This window comes from Salvelinus sp. IW2-2015, linkage group LG33, assembly GCF_002910315.2.
Source record: "Salvelinus sp. IW2-2015 linkage group LG33, ASM291031v2, whole genome shotgun sequence".
Classification (NCBI taxonomy): domain Eukaryota; kingdom Metazoa; phylum Chordata; class Actinopteri; order Salmoniformes; family Salmonidae; genus Salvelinus; species Salvelinus sp. IW2-2015.
In genome coordinates this window covers 13,128,698-13,151,715 of record NC_036872.1, presented here as the reverse complement: position 1 = coordinate 13,151,715, position 23,018 = coordinate 13,128,698, and the positions used below count along the sequence as shown (strand labels likewise).

At 44.5% G+C, this 23,018-nt stretch overlaps 1 pseudogene; it reads left to right on the top strand.

Moving 5' to 3' along the window:
- The first annotated feature begins 3,193 nt into the window (after positions 1-3,193).
- On the top strand, positions 3,194-22,457 carry LOC111958131 (calcium-binding protein 1-like; annotated as a pseudogene).
- The last annotated feature ends 561 nt before the right edge of the window (positions 22,458-23,018 follow it).

The window sequence follows — 23,018 nt, the reverse complement described above, 5'->3', positions numbered from 1 at the left end:
CCTGTGCCACAAAGGTTAGTTGTACAAATGAATGCCTTCAACTGAAAAGAGTCTTCCCATTTAACCCAGCCCCTCTGAATCAGAGAGGTGCGGGCGGCTGCCTTAATTGACATCCACGTCTTCGGCGCCTGGGGAACAGTGGGTTAACTGCCTAGCTCGGGCAGAACGACAGATTATTACCTTGTCATCTCGAGGATTCGATCCAGCAACCTTTCAGTTATTAGCCCAACGCTCTAACCACTAGGCTACCTGCCGTGAATTTGAGCACCACTTTGGCAAGATAATCTAATCAATATTTGCATAGCAATATCAGTATTCATGAGAGTAGACAATTATTATCTACATTCATTTTGGAGCTTTGACGTCTTGTTAAATCAATAGAGATGTAGAGTAGAAATTTACTGCGGCATTATGACCCATTCCATTTGATGACATCATAGCCTACCACCAGTGGTGGAAAAAGTACCCAATTGTCCTACTTGAGTAAAAGTAAAGATACCTTAATAGAAAATGACTCAAGTGAAAGTCACCCAGTAAAATCCTACCTGAGTAAAAGTCTAAAAGTATTTGGTTTTAAATATACTTAAGTAAAATGAATGATAATTGTCTACTTTCATGAATACTGATGTTGCTATGCAAAAATTCACGGCAGGTAGCCTAGTGGTTAGAGCGTTGGGCTAATAACCGAAAGGTTGCTGGATCGAATCCCCGAGATGACAAGGTAAAAATCTGTCGTTCTGCCCCTGAGCTAGGCAGTTAACCCACTGTTCCCCAGGCTCATTTGACACAGAGGCAGCCAATATCAGAGCCTTAAAGGAAGAGATGCCGGCTCTTAGAGATGGATGGGAGTCTCTCCTGTCTGAGGCAACACTGATTGCTACACAATTGGATGTTGCACCTCAATTTAGCAAGGAACACCGCCGCCAGAGGAAAAGGAAGAGATTCCATGATGAGACCTCTCAAGAGGAGACAGCTCAGGACAGTGCAGCAACGGTGTTTCAGAACACAGTGTTTTTTACTGTGGACAACATCATAAAAGTGACTTGGACACTAGGTTCCACACCACTGCAAAAATTGTGGAATAATTTTCTGCTGTTTTGAAAGTTGGGCAGATTAGTGAGGATAAAGTCTCTTCTGTGTGCCAACCACTGATCATGAAGTATTCCAGAGATCTTACACCTGAGATTCAACATGAAGTAAGACACCTGAACACTGTATATGCTGCCACCTTTCCCCCCTAACTTGTCCCCTCTTGGTCTCCTGAATGCAATTTGTAAGATGCAGCTGCAAAGCATTTTTGGAGAAGTGTGAGTTGCTTTACATATATTTTGCATACTGCCTGTGACTGTTTCTGGTGGCGAGAGAGCTTTCAGTAAGCTAAAACTGATTTTTTTTAAACGCATTGAGCTCCACTATGTCCCAGGACAGCCTTTGCAGTCTTGCCATGCTGTTAAATGGCATGGCTATGGATATTGGATCACTACACACATGATGCCCACAGGCTGAGAACTAGATATATCTCAAAATAATGGCTGGATTGCCATACAAATTGTTGTGCACAACCAAGTGGAGAAAACTATTGATTTGTTGACCACTTGACCTTTCCTCTAGCGCCATCATCAGGCCTTTTCATTTCCATTTTGTTTTCCATTTCCACCTTTACAGCTGCTAATTTTCTAGTTGGTATGTATACTTAGTTCAAAAATCTGCTGCTGATTTGATTATTTTGTTTGTTATGTCATTCTATAGATGATAATGTTAATTTTTTTAATTGAAGAGGTAAGATGTATATTTAAGTGATATTTATTTGAAGTTATTTGAAGTTATTCATTAATGTTAAGAATTTTCCATTCAAGAATGTTAACATTAAAATTACATTTAGATTGTAAAATATATTTAGCACATTTCTTATAGAGTATCAGTCTTGCATCAAATAGTGAATTCCACAGAACGTTGCATGCATGTCTGCACAATGTTATATTTTCACAGCTCACTGTCAGTAAATATCGTACAGTAAATATTGAACTACAAGAGAGTTGCAAACATGCAAAGGTAGAGTTATTTAAAGCTTTGAATGGGTCGAATGGGTTCTGGAGGTGTGTGGTTACAGCAATTGTGCAGGGTTGGTGTGGCCTGTGGTGGTGGGGCCCAATGTGATATCTTTTCATGGGGCCCAAAATCCCTGGTGGCTCCCCTGGGGATGACCAGGGATGTTCTCTCGGGAAGTGTGTGAATTAGGCCATTTTCCAATTCTGCTAAGCATTCAAACTGTAACAAGTACTTTTGGGTGTCAGGGAAAATGTATGGGGTAAAAAGTTGTGAAAATATTAATAATAAGGTACAGATACCCCAAAAAACTACTTAAGTAGTACTTTCAAGTATTCTTTACTTAAGTACTTTACACTACTGCCTACAACAATCATTTATGGGCACGGAGTTTGGTCCTCCCACAACGACACACTGTAAATGTCAAGGTGCCAGGGATGTTCATAGTAGTGACAGGTGACGCGACGTGAACAGAGTGCTATGATTTTCGTTACGCATCTGCGCGCGTCCTGCGTCAGCGCCACATAGCAATCAGGTGGTAAATACAACTTTTAAGAACAGCTTTTGAAGGCAGCTATGGTTTTGTTGTTACCGTACGAAGGCCGACAATGTGAGAAAATACACAACCAAACGGCAATGAGTAGGCCTACTGCTGAAACGAGACTAGGAGCAAGACGCAATCTAGAGTTCCTCTTTTCCCAAATCCGAATCTAGGACGTCCTTGCTAAATTCTTCCTCGGTAAGCGGTAGATCGACATACTTCCCTGAACGCACGACAGGAACCGACCGAAATCATCATCGTCCAGCTGCAATTCAAGTGAGCAGCAATGCCGTAGAGGAGTCATTCTTGTCGGCAGAGTGCGACTTTAGTGCGCGGAGACCCCTGTGCCACCCTTCGCTACTCGGCAACGTTACCCAGAATAGGGCAACGACCCGAGTTAGTAAGAGCCAGCCCCACGCCTCGAACGGACAGATACCCGCTGCCAACTACCAGGAAGACCCATCTGAGCAACATGGTTCGGACCGAGGTGTGAGAGAACACTGCAAGTCATCCAAGCATCACCGACACCACCGGAAAACGACCCGGGACGATCCACCGCCTCCAAACCACCACAGCCACACTCACCCTACCCACTTGGACCCCAGAATACAGCCCCACTCTGATTGCAGAGATGACACCGCGCTATTTTTTGAGTCGAGGGACCATACAAGGCCAAGTTCGCCCACTAGCGGGAATGCCAGCATGCCTTCCCCAGCTTCCTCATCGCCTATCCCGGTGTCCAGCCGATCCTCTCACCGCTCCGGAAGGTCCAGTGCGGCATCCTTTGAAACCGACTTCAATTTGCGCCCAATTCTCAGCTCGGGTTTTGGGCAGGTAAGGCCCAATTAAAAGTATTTCTTAATTATGAAAAATAATGATTAACTAGGAATCACTGATTTATAAGGATACGCTTCTTCAAATAGTTTGGTCATTATGATTAAGCATATTACATTGTGGCAAGGACAGATAGGAATAGGCTATATTTCATCATCAATAAGGCCCATCTAGCCCTGTAATGTAGGCTATTTCTTAAGAGGGAGTAATAGGCCTACCTTTATCAGGGTATTGATCTCAGATAGAGGTAGTAGTCTGAATGTGATTGATAGTGCATGAAAACTAATATTTGAGGGTCACAATTAACATCTTGTAGTGGAATCTCACAGCTATTTAACATGCCTGACGAGCATAGTAAATCAATTACATTAATAATGGCTGAGCTTGTCTGTGAAAGTGCAGAGGGCTTCAGTAAGTCCTCTTATCAGAGCTCCTCTGTCAGGGAACCGTGAATTGGAAACCATATAGGCTATCCTCATTGTACGTTTTACATCAAGTCATCCAGAAAAGCAATGCACACATTTGGAGCACACAGGGCACACATTAGCTATACATATCAGATTTTTCTGGCATTGTAATATATTCACAGCTACACACATTGCTGTATAAAGCCATGTCTGGATTGATGGTTTCTCAGCATGGATGTACAGTACATTCTGAAAGTATTCAGAACTTTTTCCACATTTTGTTATGTTACAGCCATATTCTAAAATTGATTAAATAATTAAAATTAAAAATTAAAAATCGATCTACACACAATAGCCCATAATGACAGTGAATACAGGTTTTTAGAAAAATGTGCAAATATATAAACATTTTTTTATTAAATCTTATTTACGTAAGTATTCAGACCCTTTACTATGAGACTCGAAATTGAGCTCAGGTGCATCCTGTTTCCATTAATCATCATTGAGATGTTTCTACAACTTGATTGGAGTCCACCTGTAGTAAATTGAATTGCTTGGACATGATTTGGAAAGGCACACACCTGTCTATATAAGGTCCCACAGTTGACAGTGCATGTCAGAGCAAAAAGCAAACCATGAGGTCGAAGGAATTGTTCATAGAGCTCAGAGACAGGATTGTGTCGAGGCACAGATCTGGGGAAGGGTACCGAAAAATGTCTGCAGCATTGAAGGTCCCCAAGAACACAGTGGCCTCCATCATTCTTAAATGGAAACGGTTTGGAACCACCAAGACTCTTCCTAGAGATGGCCGCCCGGCCAAACTGAGCAATCGGGGGAGAAGGGCCTTGGTCAGGGAGGTGACCAAAAACCCAATGGTCACTCTGACCGGGCTCCAGAGTTCCTCTGTGGAGATGGGAGAAACTTCCAGTAGGACAACCATCTCTGCAGCACTACACCAATCAGGCCTTTATGGTAGAGTGGCCAGACAGAAGCTACTCCTCAGTAAAAGGCACATGGCACAGCTTGAAGTTTGTCAAAAGGCACTTAGAGACTCTGACTATGAGAAACAAGATTGTCTGGTTTGATGAAACCAAGATGTAACTCTTTGGCCTGAATGCCAAGCTTCACGTCTGTAGGAAACCTGGCACCATCCCTACGATGAAGCATAGTGGTGGCAGCATCATGCTGTGTGGATGTTTTTCAGCGGCAGGGACTGGGAGACTAGTCAGGATTGAGGGAAAGATGAACAGAGCAAAGTACAGAGACATCCTTGATGAAAACCTGCTCCAGAGCGCTCGGGACCTCAGACTGGGGGCAAAGGTTCACCTTCCAACAGGACAACGACCCTAAGCACACAGCCAAGACAAAGCAGGAGTGGCTTCAGGACAAGTCTCTGAATGTCCAAGAGGCCCAGCCAGAGCCCGGACCTGAACCTGATCAAACATCTCTGGAGAGACTTGAAAATAGCTATGCAGCAATGACAGAGCTTGAGAGAGCTTGAGAGGATCTGCAGAGAAGAATGTGAGAAACTCCCCAAATACAGGTGTGCCAAACTTGTAGCGTCATACCCATGAAGACTCAAGGCTGTAATCTCTGTCAAAGGTGCTTCAACAAAGTACTGAGTAAAGGGTCTGAATACTTATGTACATTTTATATTTCAGTTTTCTATTTTGTATAAATTTGCAAAAATGTATAAAAACAATTTAATCCGTTTTAGAATAAGGCTGTAACGTAACAAAATGTGGAAAAATTGAAGGGGTCTGAATACTTTCAGAATGCACTCTACAGTAGTTCACATGGGAAGGAGAAAGTCAGAGAGACAGAGGAGCGAGAGAGAGCAGAATGGTTCTGAAGTGTTAATTTGTATTAGACTGATATCAATTCTATTTGCATATTCATATATACATTGATCAAAAAGCTATGATGATATCTGTTTTGTATTTTACTCTTTGAAGATAGCCTAGTCACTTTGAAGTATCTCGTCAAGGTTAAAGGATCTTAGAAGTTCCACACATCACTGCACCCAGAGCAGGTGTTTTCCAAACGTGTCGGATGTGTTTATAGATATTGTAATTATTGCCCAGAAATAAATTGCCAATTATTATTCATACACAGAGCTTAAACTACATAGTGACATAAGCCTTCACGTAGTCGATTTACTAATGTTTAGATAGGCCTGTCTATAGAGTTTAAGGAATTGGTTTAGCAGGGTTGTTTAAGTGTCATAATGCATCAACTAACGTTGGTATAGCGCCTACATTCAGGCATGATCTTTACACTAGAGGCCACTCTGATAATGTATAGTATTCCTCAAAATGGAACATGCTGAGATCAGAAAACATTCCTATAGTAGGGAATGACTTGTGTCCCTGCTCCGTAAACATAATAATGTGCTCCTGCAGACTGGGGTCCTTAGTGTTCATAAAGTGGAAGTTGGTACTGGTCTCTTAGAGAGTGTGGCATCATGGAGTAGGCTCTTGACTTGTATAGTAATGAGGTTTTGTGATATGCTATTTCTCATACTTTGGTTATCATTTCAATAAGTATAGGTGCACTATAGTGAATTAGTTTCCTTTTTAATGTGTTTTTGCTGAGTGTTTGCATACTGAAGCTTTGGTGCTTCTAACAAGGAAGTCAGTGAGTATGACAACCCTCAGCTCAGCAGCCAATCTATTTTCTCTGTCATCTGGACTCTGAGTCAGTCAGGAAGTGTGTGCCAGTGAAACATAAGTTGAATATGAATCAGCTCTTTATGACACAGTAATTGAGAGGTAGTGTAACACATGTACTATCAGATCCCCAAATAGCAGGTGTTATTTGGACACACTGTTTCTGAGACAAATAAAGCAGACAGCTCCTTCTACCTATTCACTTTTTTTTTTTTATAACAGACCATTAGAGAATGTTCTAAAATGAATGCAACGCTACAATGCTCTCCCTGTTTCCCTCCCTCTCTCTTCTTCTCTCTCCATGGTTTTCTCTCCGTCTTCTGTGATTTTCTCTGTGAAATTGCCTCTGTATATCTGTTAGGTCAGTGTGACCTAGTCATAGTCTACAGAGGGGAGGTGATGAGAGGGTAGGAGAATGGAGGATAGATGGGGAAAATAGAGCCAGGTGACAGTTGAGCAGAAAAATCTATTAATCGCTGACCTGTACATTTACCATGAATTTAGAACAGGGGCATCTTGCACCCCAAAATTCTGGATGAGAATGAGAATATTGCAGTTTTCAAACACCTGAAACAGCTTTTTCCAGCAGAGCCATAATCATTGTGCTTAATTCTATGTAAATAATAATAATCTGCATATCTAATGCATACCTCTTGAGCTGTCTGTATCCTCGTGACTTTTATTTTGTTTTAAGAAACTAAATATGCTTCTCTGCATCTCTGCAAAAGATCTGAGTAAAATATTGAAAGGAGTGAGTCTTACTCAGTACATTTAGTAATTGCTTGCTTTTCTAAAGTCTACCAACCTTGCAAGCAGACATGCCAGTTAAGATATTTAGACAAGCTAGCTACTCTAACTTAATTGAGCTAGCTACTCTAACTATATCAAATCCAAGATGGAGTAGCAGACGTGTGTTGTCTTTGTTTTTCTTCTTTTTTTTCTCGTACTAATTTTTTCATCTCACTTTCTATCTATGAACTAAATATACTTTCCTGCAACCTGCCTCACCCAATGTGGTACGAATCTGCTATTTATATTCCTTATATCTCGAACCTCCGTTAGCTGGCTAGCTCCTAACTAGCTACTAGTCTTTGTTAGCCACGGCTAGCGGTCTTCACCTTTAGCTCGGACACCTCCAGCTTTAGCTTGGACAATACATGCCAGTCTTTACAGCACGATATCAACACAGAGCAAATCGGACTGCTTCTCTCTACCACATCAGGCGCTGCTGCGCCTTCTTCACAACGCTGTCTGTGTGGGTGGACCAATTCAGTTTGTCTGTGATGTGTACGCCGAGGAACTTAAAACTTACTACCCTCTCCACTACTGTCCCGTCGATGTGGATAGGGGGGTGCTCCCTCTGCTGTTTCCTGAAGTCCACGATCATCTCCTTTGTTTTGTTGACGTTGAGTGTGAGGTTATTTTCCTGACACCACACTCCAAGGGCCCTCACCTCCTCCCTGTAGGCTGTCTCGTCGTTGTTGGTAATCAAGCCTACCACTGTAGTGTCGTCCGCAAACTTGATGATTGAGTTGGAGGCATGCATGGCCACGCAGTCGTGGGTGAACAGGGAGTACAGGAGAGGGGTGAGAACGCACCCTTGTGGGGCCCCAGTGTTGAGGATCAGCGGGGTGGAGATGTTGTTACCTACTCTCACCACCTGGGGGCGGCCCGTCAGGAAGTCCAGTACCCAGTTGCACAGGGTGGGATCGAGACCCAGGGTCTCGAGCTTGATGATGAGTTTGGAGGGTACTATGGTGTTAAATTCTCACATAGTTATTCCTCTTGTCCAGATGGGTTAGGGCAGTGTGGTTGCGATTGCGTCGTCTGTGGACCTATTGGGGCGGTAAGCAAATTGGAGTGGGTCTAGGTTGTCAGGTAGGGTGGAGGTGATATGGTCCTTGACTAGTCTCTCAAAGCACTTCATGATGACGGAAGTGAGTGCTACGGGGTGGTAGTCGTTTAGCTCAGTTACCTTAGCTTTCTTGGGGACAGGAACAATGGTGGCCCTCTTGAAGCATGTGGGGACAGCAGACTGGGATAAGGATTGATTGAATATGTCCGTAAACACACCAGCCAGCTGGTCTGCGCATGCTCTGAGGACGCTGCTGGGGATGCCGTCTGGGCCTGCAGCCTTGCGAGGGTTAACACGTTTAAATGTTTTACTCACGTCGGCTGCAGTGAAGGAGAGCCCGCAGGTTTTGGTAGCGGGCCGTGTCAGTGGCACTGTATTGTCCTCAAAGCGAGCAAAGAAGTTATTTCGTTTGTATGGGAGCAAGACATCCTGGTCCGCGACAGGGCTGGTTTTCTTTTTGTAATCCGTGATTGACTGTAGACCCTGCCACATACCTCTTGTGTCTGAGCCGTTGAATTGCAACTCTACTTTGTCTCTATACTGACGCTTAGCTTGTTTGATTGCCTTGCGGAGGGAATAGCTACACTGTTTGTATTCGGTCATGTTTCCGGTCACCTTGCCCTGGTTAAAAGCAGTGGTTCGCGTTTTCAGTTTCGCGCGAATGCTGCCATCAATCCACGGTTTCTGGTTTGGGAATGTTTTAATAGTTGCTGTGGGTACGACATCGACAATGCACTTTCTAATGAACTCGCTCACCGAATCATCAGCATATTCGTCAATGTTGTTGTTGGACGCAATGCGAAACATATCCCAATCCACGTGATCGAAGCAGTCTTGAAGCGTGGATTCAGATTGGTCGGACCAGCGTTGAACAGACCTGAGTGCGGGAGCTTCCTGTTTTCTGTAGGCTGGAAGCAACAAAATGGAGTCATGGTCAGCTTTTCCGAAAGGAGGGCGAGGGAGGGCCTTATATGCGTAGTGGAAGATAGAATAACAATGATCCATGGTTTTACCAGCACTGGTTGCACAATCGATATGCTGATAGAATTTAGGGAGTCTTGTTTTTAGATTAGCCTTGTTAAAATCCCCAGCTACAATGAATGCAGCCTCAGGATATGTGGTTTCCAGTTTACATCGAGTCAAATAAAGTTTGTTCAGGGCCATCAATGTGTCTGCTTGGGGGGGAATATATACGGCTGTGATTATAATCGAAGAGAAATCTCTTGGTAGATAATGCGGTCGACATTTGATTATGAGGAATTCTAAGTCAGGTGAACAGAAGGACTTGAGTTCCTGTATGTTGTTATGATCACACCACGATCACACCACTGATGTCTCTCTGGAATGCTACCCTTGCTCCGATTTCATCAACCTTGTTGTCAAGAGACTGGACATTTGCGAGTAGTATGCTAGGGAGTGGTGAGCGATGTGCCCGTCTCCGGAGCCTGACCAGAAGACCGCTTCGTTTGCCCCTTTTACGGCGACGTTGTTTAGGTTCGCCGGCTGGGATCCGATCCATTGTCCTGGGTGGTGGGCAAAACACAGGATCCGCTTCGGGAAAGTCGTATTCCTGGTCGTAATGATGGTGAGTTGACGTTGCTCTTAATATTCAGTAGTTCCTCCCGACTGTATGTAATGAAACCTAAGATTACCTTGGGTACCAATGTAAGAAATAACACGTAAAAAAAAAAAGTTTCCTAGGAACGCGAAGCGAGGCGGCCATCTCTGTCAGCGCCGGAAGTAGTCAAGCCAGGTGGAGACCTCACCTGGCTTAACTGGTGCCACCAGAGATTAAATCTCTCGCATTGTCACTCAACGCCTAGGTTTACCTCCACTGTACTCACATCCTACCATACCCTTGTCTGTACATTATGCCCTGAATCTATTCTACCACGCCCAGAAATCTGCTCCTTTTATTCTCTGTCCCCAATGCACTAGGTGACCAGTTCTTGTAGCTTTAGCCGTACCCTTATCCTACTCATCCTCTGTTCCTCTGGTGATGTAGAGGTTAACCCAGGCCCTGCAGCCCTCAGCACCACACCTATTCCCCAGGTGCTATCATTTGTTGACTTCTGTAACCGTAAAAGCCTTGGTTTCATGCATGTTAACATCCGAAGCCTCCTCCCTAAGTTTGTTTTATTCACTGCTTTAGCACACTCCGCCAACCCTGATGTCCTAGCCGTGTCTGAATCCTGGCTTAGGAAGGCCAGCAAAAATTCTGAAATTTCACAGCAACTTGCCCAAGCCTCCCCTGCTTCTCCTTCACCCAAATCCAGATAGCTGATGTTCTGAAAGAGCTGCAAAATCTGGACCCCTACATATCAGCTGGGCTAGACAATCTGGACCCTCTCTCTCTCTCTCAAATTATCTGCCGCAATTGTTGCAATTGCTGCTATTCCAGTTTCAGCTGTTCTGCCTGCGGTTATGGAACCGCCACCTGTCCCGGACCTGCTATTTTCAACTCTTGATGATCGGCTATGAAAAGCCAACTGAAAATTATTCATGATTATTATTTGACCATGCTTGTCACTTATGAACATTTTGAACATCTTGGCATAGTTCTGTTATAATCTCCACCCAGCACAGCCAGAAGAGGACTGGCCACCCCTCATAGCCTGGTTCCTCTCTAGGTTTCTTCCTAGGTTTTGGCCTTTCTAGGGAGTTTTTCCTAGCCACCGTGCTTCTACACCTGCATTGCTTGCTGTTTGGGGTTTTAGGCTGGGTGTCTGTACAGCACTTCGAGATATTAGCTGATGTACGAAGGGCTATATAAAATAAACTTGATTTGATTTGCAACCCCTATTACCAACCTCTCTTTCGTATTGTCTGAGATCCCTAAAGATTGGAAAGCTGCCACGGTCATCACCCTCTTCAAAGGGGGAGACACTCTAGACCCAATCTGTTACAGACCTATATCCATCCTGCCCTGCCTTTCTAAAGTCTTCGAAAGCCAAGTTAACAAACAGATCACCGACCATTTTGAATCCCACCGTACATTCTGTGCTGTTTTCCGAGCTGGTCATGGGTGCACCTCAAGGTTCTAAACGATATTCATAACCCCATTGATAAAAGACAGTACTGTGCAGCCGTCTTCATCGACCTGGCCAAGGCTTTCGACTCTGTCAATCACCGCGTTCTTATCGGCAGACTCAACAGCCTTGGTTTCTCAAATGACTGCCTCGCCTGGTTCACTACTTCTCAGATATAGTTCAGTGTGTCAAATCGGAGGGCCTGTTGTCCATACCTCTGGCAGTCTCTATGGGAGTGCCACATGGTTAAATTCTCAGGCCGACTCTTTTCTCTGTATATATCAATGATGTCGCTCTTGCTGCTGGTGATTCTCTGATCCACCTCTACGCAGATGACGCCATTCTGTATACTTCTGGCCCTTCTTTGGACACTGTATTAACAAACCTCCAGACGAGCTTCAATGCCATACAACACTCCTTCCGTGGCCTCGAACTGCTCTTAAATGCTAGTTAAACTAAATGTATGCTCTTCAACCGATCGCTGCCCGCCTAGCATCACTATTCTGGACGGTTCTGACTTAGGTATTTGTAGTTGTCTACATATTCTAGGTGTCAGACTGTTAGACTGTTAATTCTCCTTCCAGGCTCACATTAAGCATCTCCAATCCAAAATTAAATCTAGAATCGGCTGTCTATTTCGCAACAAAGCCTCCTTCACTCATGCTGCTAACATACCCTCGTAAAACTGACTATCCTACCGATCCTTGACTTCGGCGATGTCATTTACAAAATAGCCTTCAACATTCTGCTCAGCAAATTAGATGTAGTTTTGTCACCAAAGCCCCATATACTACCCACCACTGCGACATGTATGCTCTCGTTGGCTGGCCCTCACTTCATATTCGTCACCAAACCCACTGGCTCCAGGTCATCTATAAGTCTTTTCTAGGTAAAGCCCTGCCTTATCTCAGCTCACTGGTCACCATGGCAACACCCACCCATAGCACGCGCTCCAGCAGGTGTATTTCACTGGTCATCCCCAAAGCCAACTCCCCCTTTGGCCGCCTTTCCTTCCAGTTCTCTGCTGCCAATGACTGTAACGAATTGCAAAAATCACTAAAGCTGGAGACTTATATCTCCCTCACTAACTTTAAGCATCAGCTGTCAGAGCAGCTTACCGATCACTGTACTTGTACACAGCCCATCTGTAAATAGCCCACCCAACTACCTCATCCCCATATTATTTATTTTTGTTCTTTTGCACCCCAGTATCTCTACTTGCACATCATCATCTGCCCATCTATCACACCAGTGTTAATGCTAAATTGTAATTATTTCACCACTATGGCCTATTTATTGCTTTACCTCCCTAATCTTACTACATTTGCACACACTGTATCTAGATTTTTCTATTGTGTTATTGACTGTACGTTTGTTTATCCCATGTGTAACTCTGTGTTGTTGTTTTTATCACACTGCTTTGCTTTATCTTGGCCAGGTCACAGTTGTAAATGAGAACTTGTTCTCAACTGGCCTACCTGGTTAAATAAAGGTGAAATAAAGACATTTAAAAAATGGATAGCCTGAAATGGCATCTTGGTAGCTAGTCATGAGGTTGGGAACCTATCTGGTCTAGCTAAAGCCATCGTCATAAAATTGCTAGGTGGCTAGTAGTATTACAAAGAAACAACAACAAAAATATACAGTACCAGTAGAAAGTTTGGATACAGCTACTCATTCCAGGGTTTTTCTTTATTTTTACTATTTTCTACATTGTAGAAATTACATTTGGTAAAAGGTAGCAGCACAAGCTAAGGACTGATAAGTATTACAATATGACTGAGATGCAGCATGACATAATTAACAGGTCGAAGGCAGGGCCCTAAGCACTTTGAACAGGTCATTCATATATATATATTTTTTATTATTTGACAGGGACAATGCACATCAATTAACATTTCTGCTGGATAGTTTTCAGCTGTAGTCCCTGGGCAAATAGATAAAAACATTTAGCGTCACAATTTTTCCCTAAGAAAATTAAATCAATTCAAGAAATAAGTCCCTAGATGGGCTAGCTAGAAGGAAGACGTTAAAAATAATAATTGTGGGCCTCCCGGGTGGCGCAGTGGTCTAGGGCACTGCATCGCAGCGCTAGCTGTGCCACCAGAGTCTCTGGGTTCGTGCCCAGGCTCTGTCGCAGCCGGCCGCGACCGGGAGGTCCGTGGGGCGATGCACAATTGGCCTAGCGTCGTCCGGGTTAGGGAGGGTTTGGCCGGTAGGGATATCCTTGTCTCATTGGGCTCCAGCGACTCCTGTGGTGGGCCGGGCGCAGTGCGCGCTAACCAAGGGGGCCAGGTGCACAGTGTTTCCTCCGACACATTGGTGCGGCTGGCTTCCGGGTTGGAGGCGCGCTGTGTTAAGAAGCAGTGCGGCTTGGTTGGGTTGTGCTTCGGAGGACGCATGGCTTTCGACCTTCGTCTCTCCCGAGCCCGTACGGGAGTTGTAGCGATGAGACAAGATAGTAATTACTAGCGATTGGATACCACGAAAAATTGGGGAGAAAAGGGGGTAAAATGTATTTATTTTTAATTTAAAAAATAATAATTGTGAAGAAACAAAATACAATAAATAAAAAAATTGACAAATGTCAAATCGATATTATGCACTGCAGCCCTTACAACATTTTTAAAGAAATTAGAGAATTACAGACAGGTGTCCATCTTTGGTTTTAGAAGTGGGGGAACATAATTTTTTATCCAGTCAGTTAAACACTCCAAACAGCCTACCTGACCACTCGGAATCGTCCGCATGGTCCTAAAGCACACCGTTGCCTCGTTTTGTATCACAATCCAATGATAAAACTGGGGGGAATGCAATTTCAGAATGCGGGGCGACATCTATCCCCCATCCCCAGTGAAAGTTGTACCCCTGCTCACACACACAATACAACTCACAACTGTACCTCTATCCATTCTGTCCCATAGCTGTCCCATAGCTGCTGACTGGCCACCCCTCGTAGTCTGGTTCCTCTCTAGGTTTCTTCCTAGATTCTGGCCTTTCTAGGGAGTTTTTCCTAGCCACCGTGCTTCTACACCTACATTGCTTGCTGTTTGGGGTTTTAGGCTGGGTTTCTGTACAGCACTTTGTGACATCAGCTGATGTAAAAAGGGCTTTACAAATACATTTGATTGAAATTTGATTACTACGGGTCTCTCAAAACCGATTTATGGTCAATCTGGCGTCTACAGTGGCCATACAGCATTTACTGCAATGCAACTTCCGCAGAAGTCAGAACATTCATATTTCTTGCACTTTAGTTTCCCGGTGCTTGACATAGGAGCTCAGCCAAGAAATGATGAAGTAAAAAGGCAACACCATTTTCCCACCTGCATCTCCCCTTCAACCCTTCATTTTTTTGGTCCCGCAACTGCCTGTCTCCACTTCTTGTTTCAAGCTTCCCCTTTCATAGATGTCGTAAAGAGGTCAATGGAACTCAACCAAACCGTTGTCAACCCTAATACATGTTCAGTTCATCGTCATCAATCATCTGCATTACAGTTGAAAACTACTTTGACTTCCACAACTGATTTCTCTATGCTACTGTAGCTATGCTACCAGCTTATACGAACGAGAGTTAGCATTTAGCAGTCACTTCTTCTATACCTGAAAAGGGACAACTTCTAAATGTTATGCAGCGAAACCAGCAAAATATATCCAAATCGGATTTTAATAACCACATTGGGCTTGTTACAATACATCAGTCATGATGGATTTGACGAATATACACTTTGTTAAATCAGATTTTTTGAATGTGTGCTAATCCAGCGTCCTTCTATCCCAATTATCTTTTTCCAGGAGTTAAAACCAGTTTTTGTGTCTTTGAAATCCCTACATTAAATCACTACATGAGGTACCATAAAGATGTTTATATTTGCGAACTTATTCTGATAGCCTTTCGTCAAAGTTCTCCATGTTTTGTTGTGAAGGAACTTGTCAAGGAGATGTTTATACAGAATGTACCGCCCCCACCTACCGTCAACCAATCATGTCAATGCGGAGCTATACGGAGAAATGCAGAGTCCTCTGCATTGCCGGATCAAGCATAAATCACGTTTAACTGCCCTCCATATACCCTTGCCCCCCTAGAAAGCTGGTCCATGAAGACAAGAGACCGTACAGAGTGGTGCAGTTCTGCGAGGAAAGGGGCTTTGCCCTTACAGGGGCCTTTCAGGAGCCCCTCATGGCCCTAGCACAAAACTGCACTCTCATTCACAACATTATGGGACCACCTGCATCTTCCTGCACAAAGACCTGGACAATAATAAATCTCGACACACAAACCCATATATATGTTTGTATCCGTGTGTGTGTTTGTTTGGTAAATGCAATCAGACATTTTAACACATCCATTTGGCAAATCCGTCCATAATTCTATCCTCCTGCTTACAACCAAAAACTAAAGCAGGAAGTACCAGTGACTCGCTCAATATGGAAGTGGTCAGATGACACAGATGCTAAGCTACAGGACTGTTTTGCTAGCACAGACTGGAATATGTTCCGGGATTCAGCCGATGGCATTGAGGAGTATACCACATCAGTCACCAGCTTCATCCACTTCATAAGTGCATCGACGACGTCATCCCCACAGGGAATGTACGTACATATCCCAACCAGAAGCCATGGATTACAGGCAACATCCGCACTGATCTACAGTCTAGAGCTGCTGCTTTCAAGGAGCTGGACACTAATCCGGACGCTTATAAGAAATCCCCCGACGAACCGTCAAACAGGCAAAACATCAATACATTTAAGATTGAATCCTACTACACCGGCTCTGATGCTCATCGGATGTGGCAGGGCTTGCAAATTATTAAGGATTACAAAGTGAAGCCCAGCCATGAGCTGCCCAGAGACATGAGCCTACCAGACAAGTTAAATTACTTCAATGCGCGCTTCGAGGCAAGCAACACTGAAGCATGCATGAGAGAACAAGCTGTTCCAGACAACTGTGTGATCACGCTCTCCTGACCAACTGACATTTTCAACCTCTTCCTGACAGTATGTAATACCTACATGTTTCAAGCAGACCACCATAGTTCCTGTGCCCAAGAATACCAAGGTGACCTGCCAGAATCTAGGAAGAATGACTACTGACCCATAGCATTCACGTCTGTAGCCATGAAGTGCTTTGAAAGGCTGTTCATGGCTCACATCAACACTATCATCCCAGAAACCCTAGACCCAGTCCAATTCACATACCGCCCCAACAGATCCACAGATGACGCAATCTCTATTGCACTCCACACTGCTATCTGGACAAAAGGAACACCTACATGATAATGCTGTTCATTGACTACAGCTCAGCATTCAACAACATATTGCCCTCAAAGCTCTTACTTAGCTAAGGACCCGTGGACTAAAAACCTCCCTCTGCAACTGGATCCTGGACTTCCGGACGGGCCGTCCCCAGGTGGTAAGGGTAGGCAACAACATATCTGCCACAGGGGCCCCTCGGGTGCATGCTTAGTCCTCTCCTGTACTCCCTGTTCACCCACGACTGCGTGGCCATTAAGTTTGCCGACTACAAAGCGGTGGTAGGCCTGATCACCGACAGCCTGAGACCTGGCAGTGTGGTTCCAGGACAACAACCTCTCCCACAACGTGAGCAAGACAAAGGAGCTGATTGTGGACTACAGGAAAAGGAGGGCCGAGCATGCCCCCATTTACATCGATGGAGCTATAGTGGAGCGGGTTGAGTGCTTCAAGTTTCTTGGTGTCCACATCACCAACAAACTATCATGGTCCAAACACACCAAGACAGTTGTGAAGAGGGCACGACAATGCCTATAGTGCATTCGGAAAGTATTCAGACCCCTTGACTTTTTCCACGTTTTATTACGTTTTCACTCATCAGTCTACACACAATACCCCATAATGACAATGCAAAAACTGAAATATCACATTAACATAAGTATTCAGACCCTTTACTCAGTACTTTGTTGAAGCACTTTTGGCAGCGATTACAGCCTCGCGTCTTCTTGGGTATGATGCTAAAAGCTTGGCACACCTGTATTTTGGAAGTTTCTCCCATTCTTCTCCGCAGATCCTCAAGCTCTGTCAGGTTGGATGGGGAGCGTCGCTGCACAGCTATTTTCAGGTCTCCAGAGATGTTAGATCGGGTTCAGGTCCGGGCTCTGACTGGGCCACTCAAGAACATTCAGAAACACGTCCCAAAGCCACTCCTGCATTATCTTGGCTGTGTGCTAAGGCTTGTTGTCCTGTTAGACTGGGGCTAAAAAGTTCTCCTTCCGAGGTCCTGAGCTCTCTGAAGCAGGTTTGCACCGTTCATCTTTCCTTTGATCCTGACTAGTCTCCCAGTCACTGCCGCTGAAAAACATCCCCACAGCGTGATGCTGCCACCACCATGCTTCACTATAGGGTGATGAGCGGTGCCTGGTTTCCTCCAGACATGACGCTTGGCATTCATGCCAAAGAGTTCAATCTTGTTTTCATCAGACCAGAGAATCTTGTTTCTCATGGTCTGAGAGTCCTTTAGGTGCCTTTTGGCGGGCTGTCATGTGCCTTACTGAGGAATGGCTTCCGTCTGGCCACTCTACCATAAAGGCCTGATTGCTGGAGTGCTGCAGAGATGGTTGTCCTTCTGGAAGTTTCTCCCATCTCCATAGAGGAGCTCTGTTAGAGTGACCATCGGGTTCTTGGTCACTTCCCTGTCTAAGGCCCTTCTCCCCCGCTTGCTCAGTTTGGCTGGGTGGCCAGCTCTAGAATGAGTCTTGGTGGTTCCAAACTTCTTCCATTTAAGAATGATGGGTGCCACTGTTCTTGGGGACCTCCAATGCTGCAGAAATGTTTTGGTAACCTTCCCCAGATCTGTGCTTTGCCACAATCCTGTCTTGACCTCCTGGCTTGGTTTTTGCTCTGACATGCAATTACAACTGTGCAACCTTATATAGACAGGTGTGTGCCTTTCCAATGTCCAATTAATCTAATTTACCACAGGTGGACTACAAGTTGTAGAAACATCTCAAGGAGGATCAATGGAAACAGGATGTACCTGAGCTCAATTTCGAGTGTCATAGAAAAGGGTCTGAATTCTTATGTAAATAAGGTATTTCTGTTTTCGCTTTGTCATTATGGGGTATTGTGTGTAGATTGATGAGGGGGGAAAATAACGTCATCCATTTTACAATTAAGCTGTAACTGTGGAAAAGGGGAAGGGGTCTGAATTCTTCCCGAATGCACTGTATTCCCCCTCCGGAGACTGAAAAGATGGCAATGGTCCTCAGATCCTCAAAGTTCTACAGCTGCACCATCGAGAGCAGCGTGACTGGTTGCATCACCGCCTGGTATGGTAACTGCTCGGCATCCAACTGCAAGGCACTACAGAGGATAGTGTGTACGGCCCAGTACATCACTGGGGCCAAGCTTACTGCAATCCAGGACCTCCATACCAAGCGGCGTCAAAGGCCCTAAAAATTGTCAGACTCCAGCCACCCAAGTCATTGACTATTTTCTCTGCTACCGCACGGCAAGCAGTACCGGAGCGCCAAGTCTATGTCCAAAAGGCTCCTTTACAGCTTCTACCCCCAAGGCATACGACTGCTGAACAGTTAATCAAATGGCTACGCAGACTATTTGCATTGACCCCCCCCCCCCCGTTTTACGCTGCTGCTACTTGCTGTTTATTATCTATGCATAGTCACTTTACCCCTACCCACATGTACATATGACCTCAATTACCTCGACTGATCTGTCCCCTGGCACATTGACTCAGTACCGGTACCCCCTGTATATAGCCTCGTGATTATTTAATTGTGCTACTTTTTTTACTTTAATATTTAGCATTTTCTTACTCTGCATTGTTGGTTAAGGGCTTGTAAGTAAGCATTTCATGGTAAGGTTGTATTTGGTGCATATGACAAATAGCATTTGATTTCATGTGTGTGTGTGTGTGTACAAATATGCTGAGACAGCAAACATGGACTTACCTGGGGCTACATACGCCATGTTCAACACACTTTGTTTTACATTTTATGTTTGTGTTGTGTATGATGTCAAAGGAAACACCTGCGGTCTGTGTGATTTAGGTTATTGGCGAAGACTTAGCTGTGGCTCCTGATGGCTGCTTGATGTTTAGCCAACAGTATCTCTTTGGGCCTCTCTGTTTTCTGTGTGAGTGGTTCCAGTCAGACAGTTCTTTGGGCCTGACGTCAGAGTTGATGCTGTGTTTACACTTCTCTCTGCTTCTGCAGGTTAACCCCTAAGGGTTCTGGGATATGTCTCTCTCCCTATCTGTCCTCTGTATCCTTTAAAGGTTGCTTTCATTGTAAGCCAGAGCTGACAAAAGAACACAGCTACATTCTTTTGCAGACTGAAAGACAGGCGTTTCCCGGTTGTGCTGTGTGTCTGATGACACAGGGAGCAGTCTGAATGGGTGTCATTAGATGTTTGAAAACATTCCAGTGACTTCATTCTTTACTATATTGCTATTGTCCCTTGCTTGAGTTGCACCAGAATAAATTATCATGGAGCAGACCGCTGATTTACCTTTCAAAGTCACTTTGTTCCTGTCATTGTTAGCATCAGATAGTGTAAGAATATAATAGGAACGACTTTTGTTATTATCACTAAATGACTTATTCATGATGTTGATTTTTATTAATTGTTAACTGAATTTTATTGCCAATTCTGATTACACTGAGACTGTCTTCTTTGCCCTAATAGGACAGAAAGCTGAGGCCAGAGGAGATTGATGGTAAGGTTTTTTTAATGTACATTCCTGTGCTTGTCTCTCTGTAGTTGTCGCTGGTAGTGGCAGTAGTACAGACGTTTTTAGATCACTGCAGAGTAATCTTCCTCTGTATTCTCTCTGCAGAGTTGCGGGATGCTTTTAAGGAGTTTGATAGGAACAAAGACGGTTTCATCAGCTGTAAAGACCTGGGAAACTGCATGAGATCCATGGGATACATGCCTACTGAAATGGAGTTGATAGAACTGAGCCAACAGATCAACATGAATTGTGAGTGTGAAAGTATGTGGACACTTGCTCGTCGAACATCTCATTCCAAAATTATGGGCATTAATATGGAGTTGGTCCCCCCTTTGCTGCTATAACAGCCTCCACTCTTCTGGGAAAGCTTTCCACTAGATGGAACATTGCTGCAGGGACTTGCTTCCATTCAGCCACAAGAGCTTTAGTGGGGACAGGCCTTCCAATTCATCCCAAAGGTGTTTGATGGGGTTGAGGTCAGGGCGCTGTGCAGGCCAGTCAAGTTCTTCCACACCGATCTTGACAAACCATTTATGTATGGACCTCGCTTTGTGCATGGGGGCATTGTAATGCTGAAACAGGAAAAGTCCTTCCCCAAACTGTTGCCACAAAGTTGGAAGCACAGAGTCGTCTAAAATGTCATTGTATGCTGTAGTGTTAAGATTTCCCTTCCCTGGAACTAAGGGGCCTAGCTCGAACCATGTAGAACAGCCCCAGACCATTATTCCTGCTCCACCAAACTTTACAGTTGGCACTATGCATTGGGGCATGTAGCGTTCTCCTGGCGTCCGGCAAACCCAGATTCATCCGTCGGATTGCCAGATGGTGAAGCGTGATTCATCACTCCAGAGAACTCGTTTCCGCTACTCCAGAGTCCAATAGCGACAAACTTTACACCACTCCAACCGACGCTTGGTGATCTTAGGCTTGTGTGCGGCTGCTCGGCCATGGAAACCCATTTCCAGATGAACAGTTCTTGTGCTGACGTTGCTTCCAGAGGCAGTTTGGAACATGGTAGTGAGTGTTGCAACCGAGGACAGGCGATTTCTATGTGCTTTAGCACTCAGCGGCTGAGCCGTTGTTGCTCCTAGACGTTTCCACTTCACAATAACAGCACTTACAGTTGACCGGGGCAGCTCTAGCAGGGCAGAAATTTGACAAACTGACTTGTTGGAAAGGTGGCATCCTATGACGGTGCCATTTTGAAAGTCACTGAGCTCAACAGTAAGGCCGTTCTACTGCTAATGTTTAGCTATGGAGATTGCATGGCGGTGTGCTTGATTTTATACACCTGTCAGCAACCGCTGTGGCTGAAATAGCCAAATCCACAAATTTGAAGGGATGTCCACATACTTTTGTATATATAGTGTATTTGCAGTACAGGTACATTACACCATGGTTTGCTAATTCCCTCCCCTAACATCTTCTTCTTTCTCTCTCGTTTCTTCTCTTTTTGTAAAGCTGGAGGTCATGTTGATTTTGTGGAGTTGATGGGCCCCAAACTTCTCGCTGAAACTGCAGATATGATTGGTGTGAAAGATCTAAGAGATGCCTTCAAAGAGGTGAGAAGCCGGAGGGAGGAGAGGGTGATACGGAGAAAAGTAGTTATGTTGTCTCTAATATTTCATGCTCTGGATTATGAATGTGATCATTTGTTTTTTCCTCTTGAAGTTTGACACCAATGGTGATGGAGCTATAAGCTGAGCTGAGAGAAGCCATGAGGAAGTTGCTGGGACAACAGGTGAGGTTACAGAATCAAGTCTGTCAGAGTAGCTTAATCAATGTATGCATCACTACTAAAAACTGTTTGTTTTGCACAGACTTATTCCTCCTATGTTACTGGACTGTAGGTTGGCCACAGGGACATAGAGGATATCCTGAGGGACATTGACTTGAATGGTGATGGGCATGTTGACTTTGAAGATAAGCTGATGCAGATCTTGTTTATCTATACCAGCAACTAATAAAATCACAGATAATATTGTAATGGCTAGAGACTTTGCTACTTATGCTGTATGCAAGGTAGTCTCTACCTGCTGGGACAGGAGTGCTTCATGAATGCTTGATGTCGACTGGTCTTCCTTACTCTTCGCTCTCATATTTCCTTCCTTTTATCCACTTTCTGGCAAAGCTTCAAATAGCTTTGATATTTGCAAACTGTGTTTCAACCATGTAAGGAAAGTGTGGTCTCCATCATAAACAACTATGGGTCAAATCACTGTGAGTCAAATATAGACATATGATACTGTCAACTCCCACACAGAGCAAAAATATGCATATTTTACCACACACACACACCAGACACACACGCACTGTCTGTACTTCTAATCTTTGACAGATCTTATCCTCTCTTTTCACAGAGTTTGTACAAATGATGTTCCGCTGAGAGGAGTGGTCAATATGGCTTCAAGTTGTTTTTTATTTTTTTTATTTTTTTACCGTTATTTTACCAGGTAAGTTGACTGAGAACACGTTCTCATTTGCAGCAACGACCTGGGGAATAGTTACAGGGGAGAGGAGGGGGATGAATGAGCCAATTGTAAACTGGGGATTATTAGGTGACCGTGATGGTTGAGGGCCAGATTGGGAATTTAGCCAGGACACCGGGGTTAACACCCCTACTCTTACGATAAGTGCCATGGGATCTTTAATGACCTCANCATGGGATCTTTAATGACCTCAGAGTCAGGACACCCGTTTAACGTCCCATCCGAAAGACGGCACCCTACACAGAGCAGTGTCCCCAATCACTGCCCTGGGGCATTGGGATCTTTGTTTAGACCAGAGGAAAGAGTGCCTCCTACTGGCCCTCCAACACCACTTCCAGCAGCACCTGGTCTCCCATCCAGGGACTGACCAGGACCAACCCTGCTTAGCTTCAGAAGCAAGCCAGCAGTGGTATGCAGGGT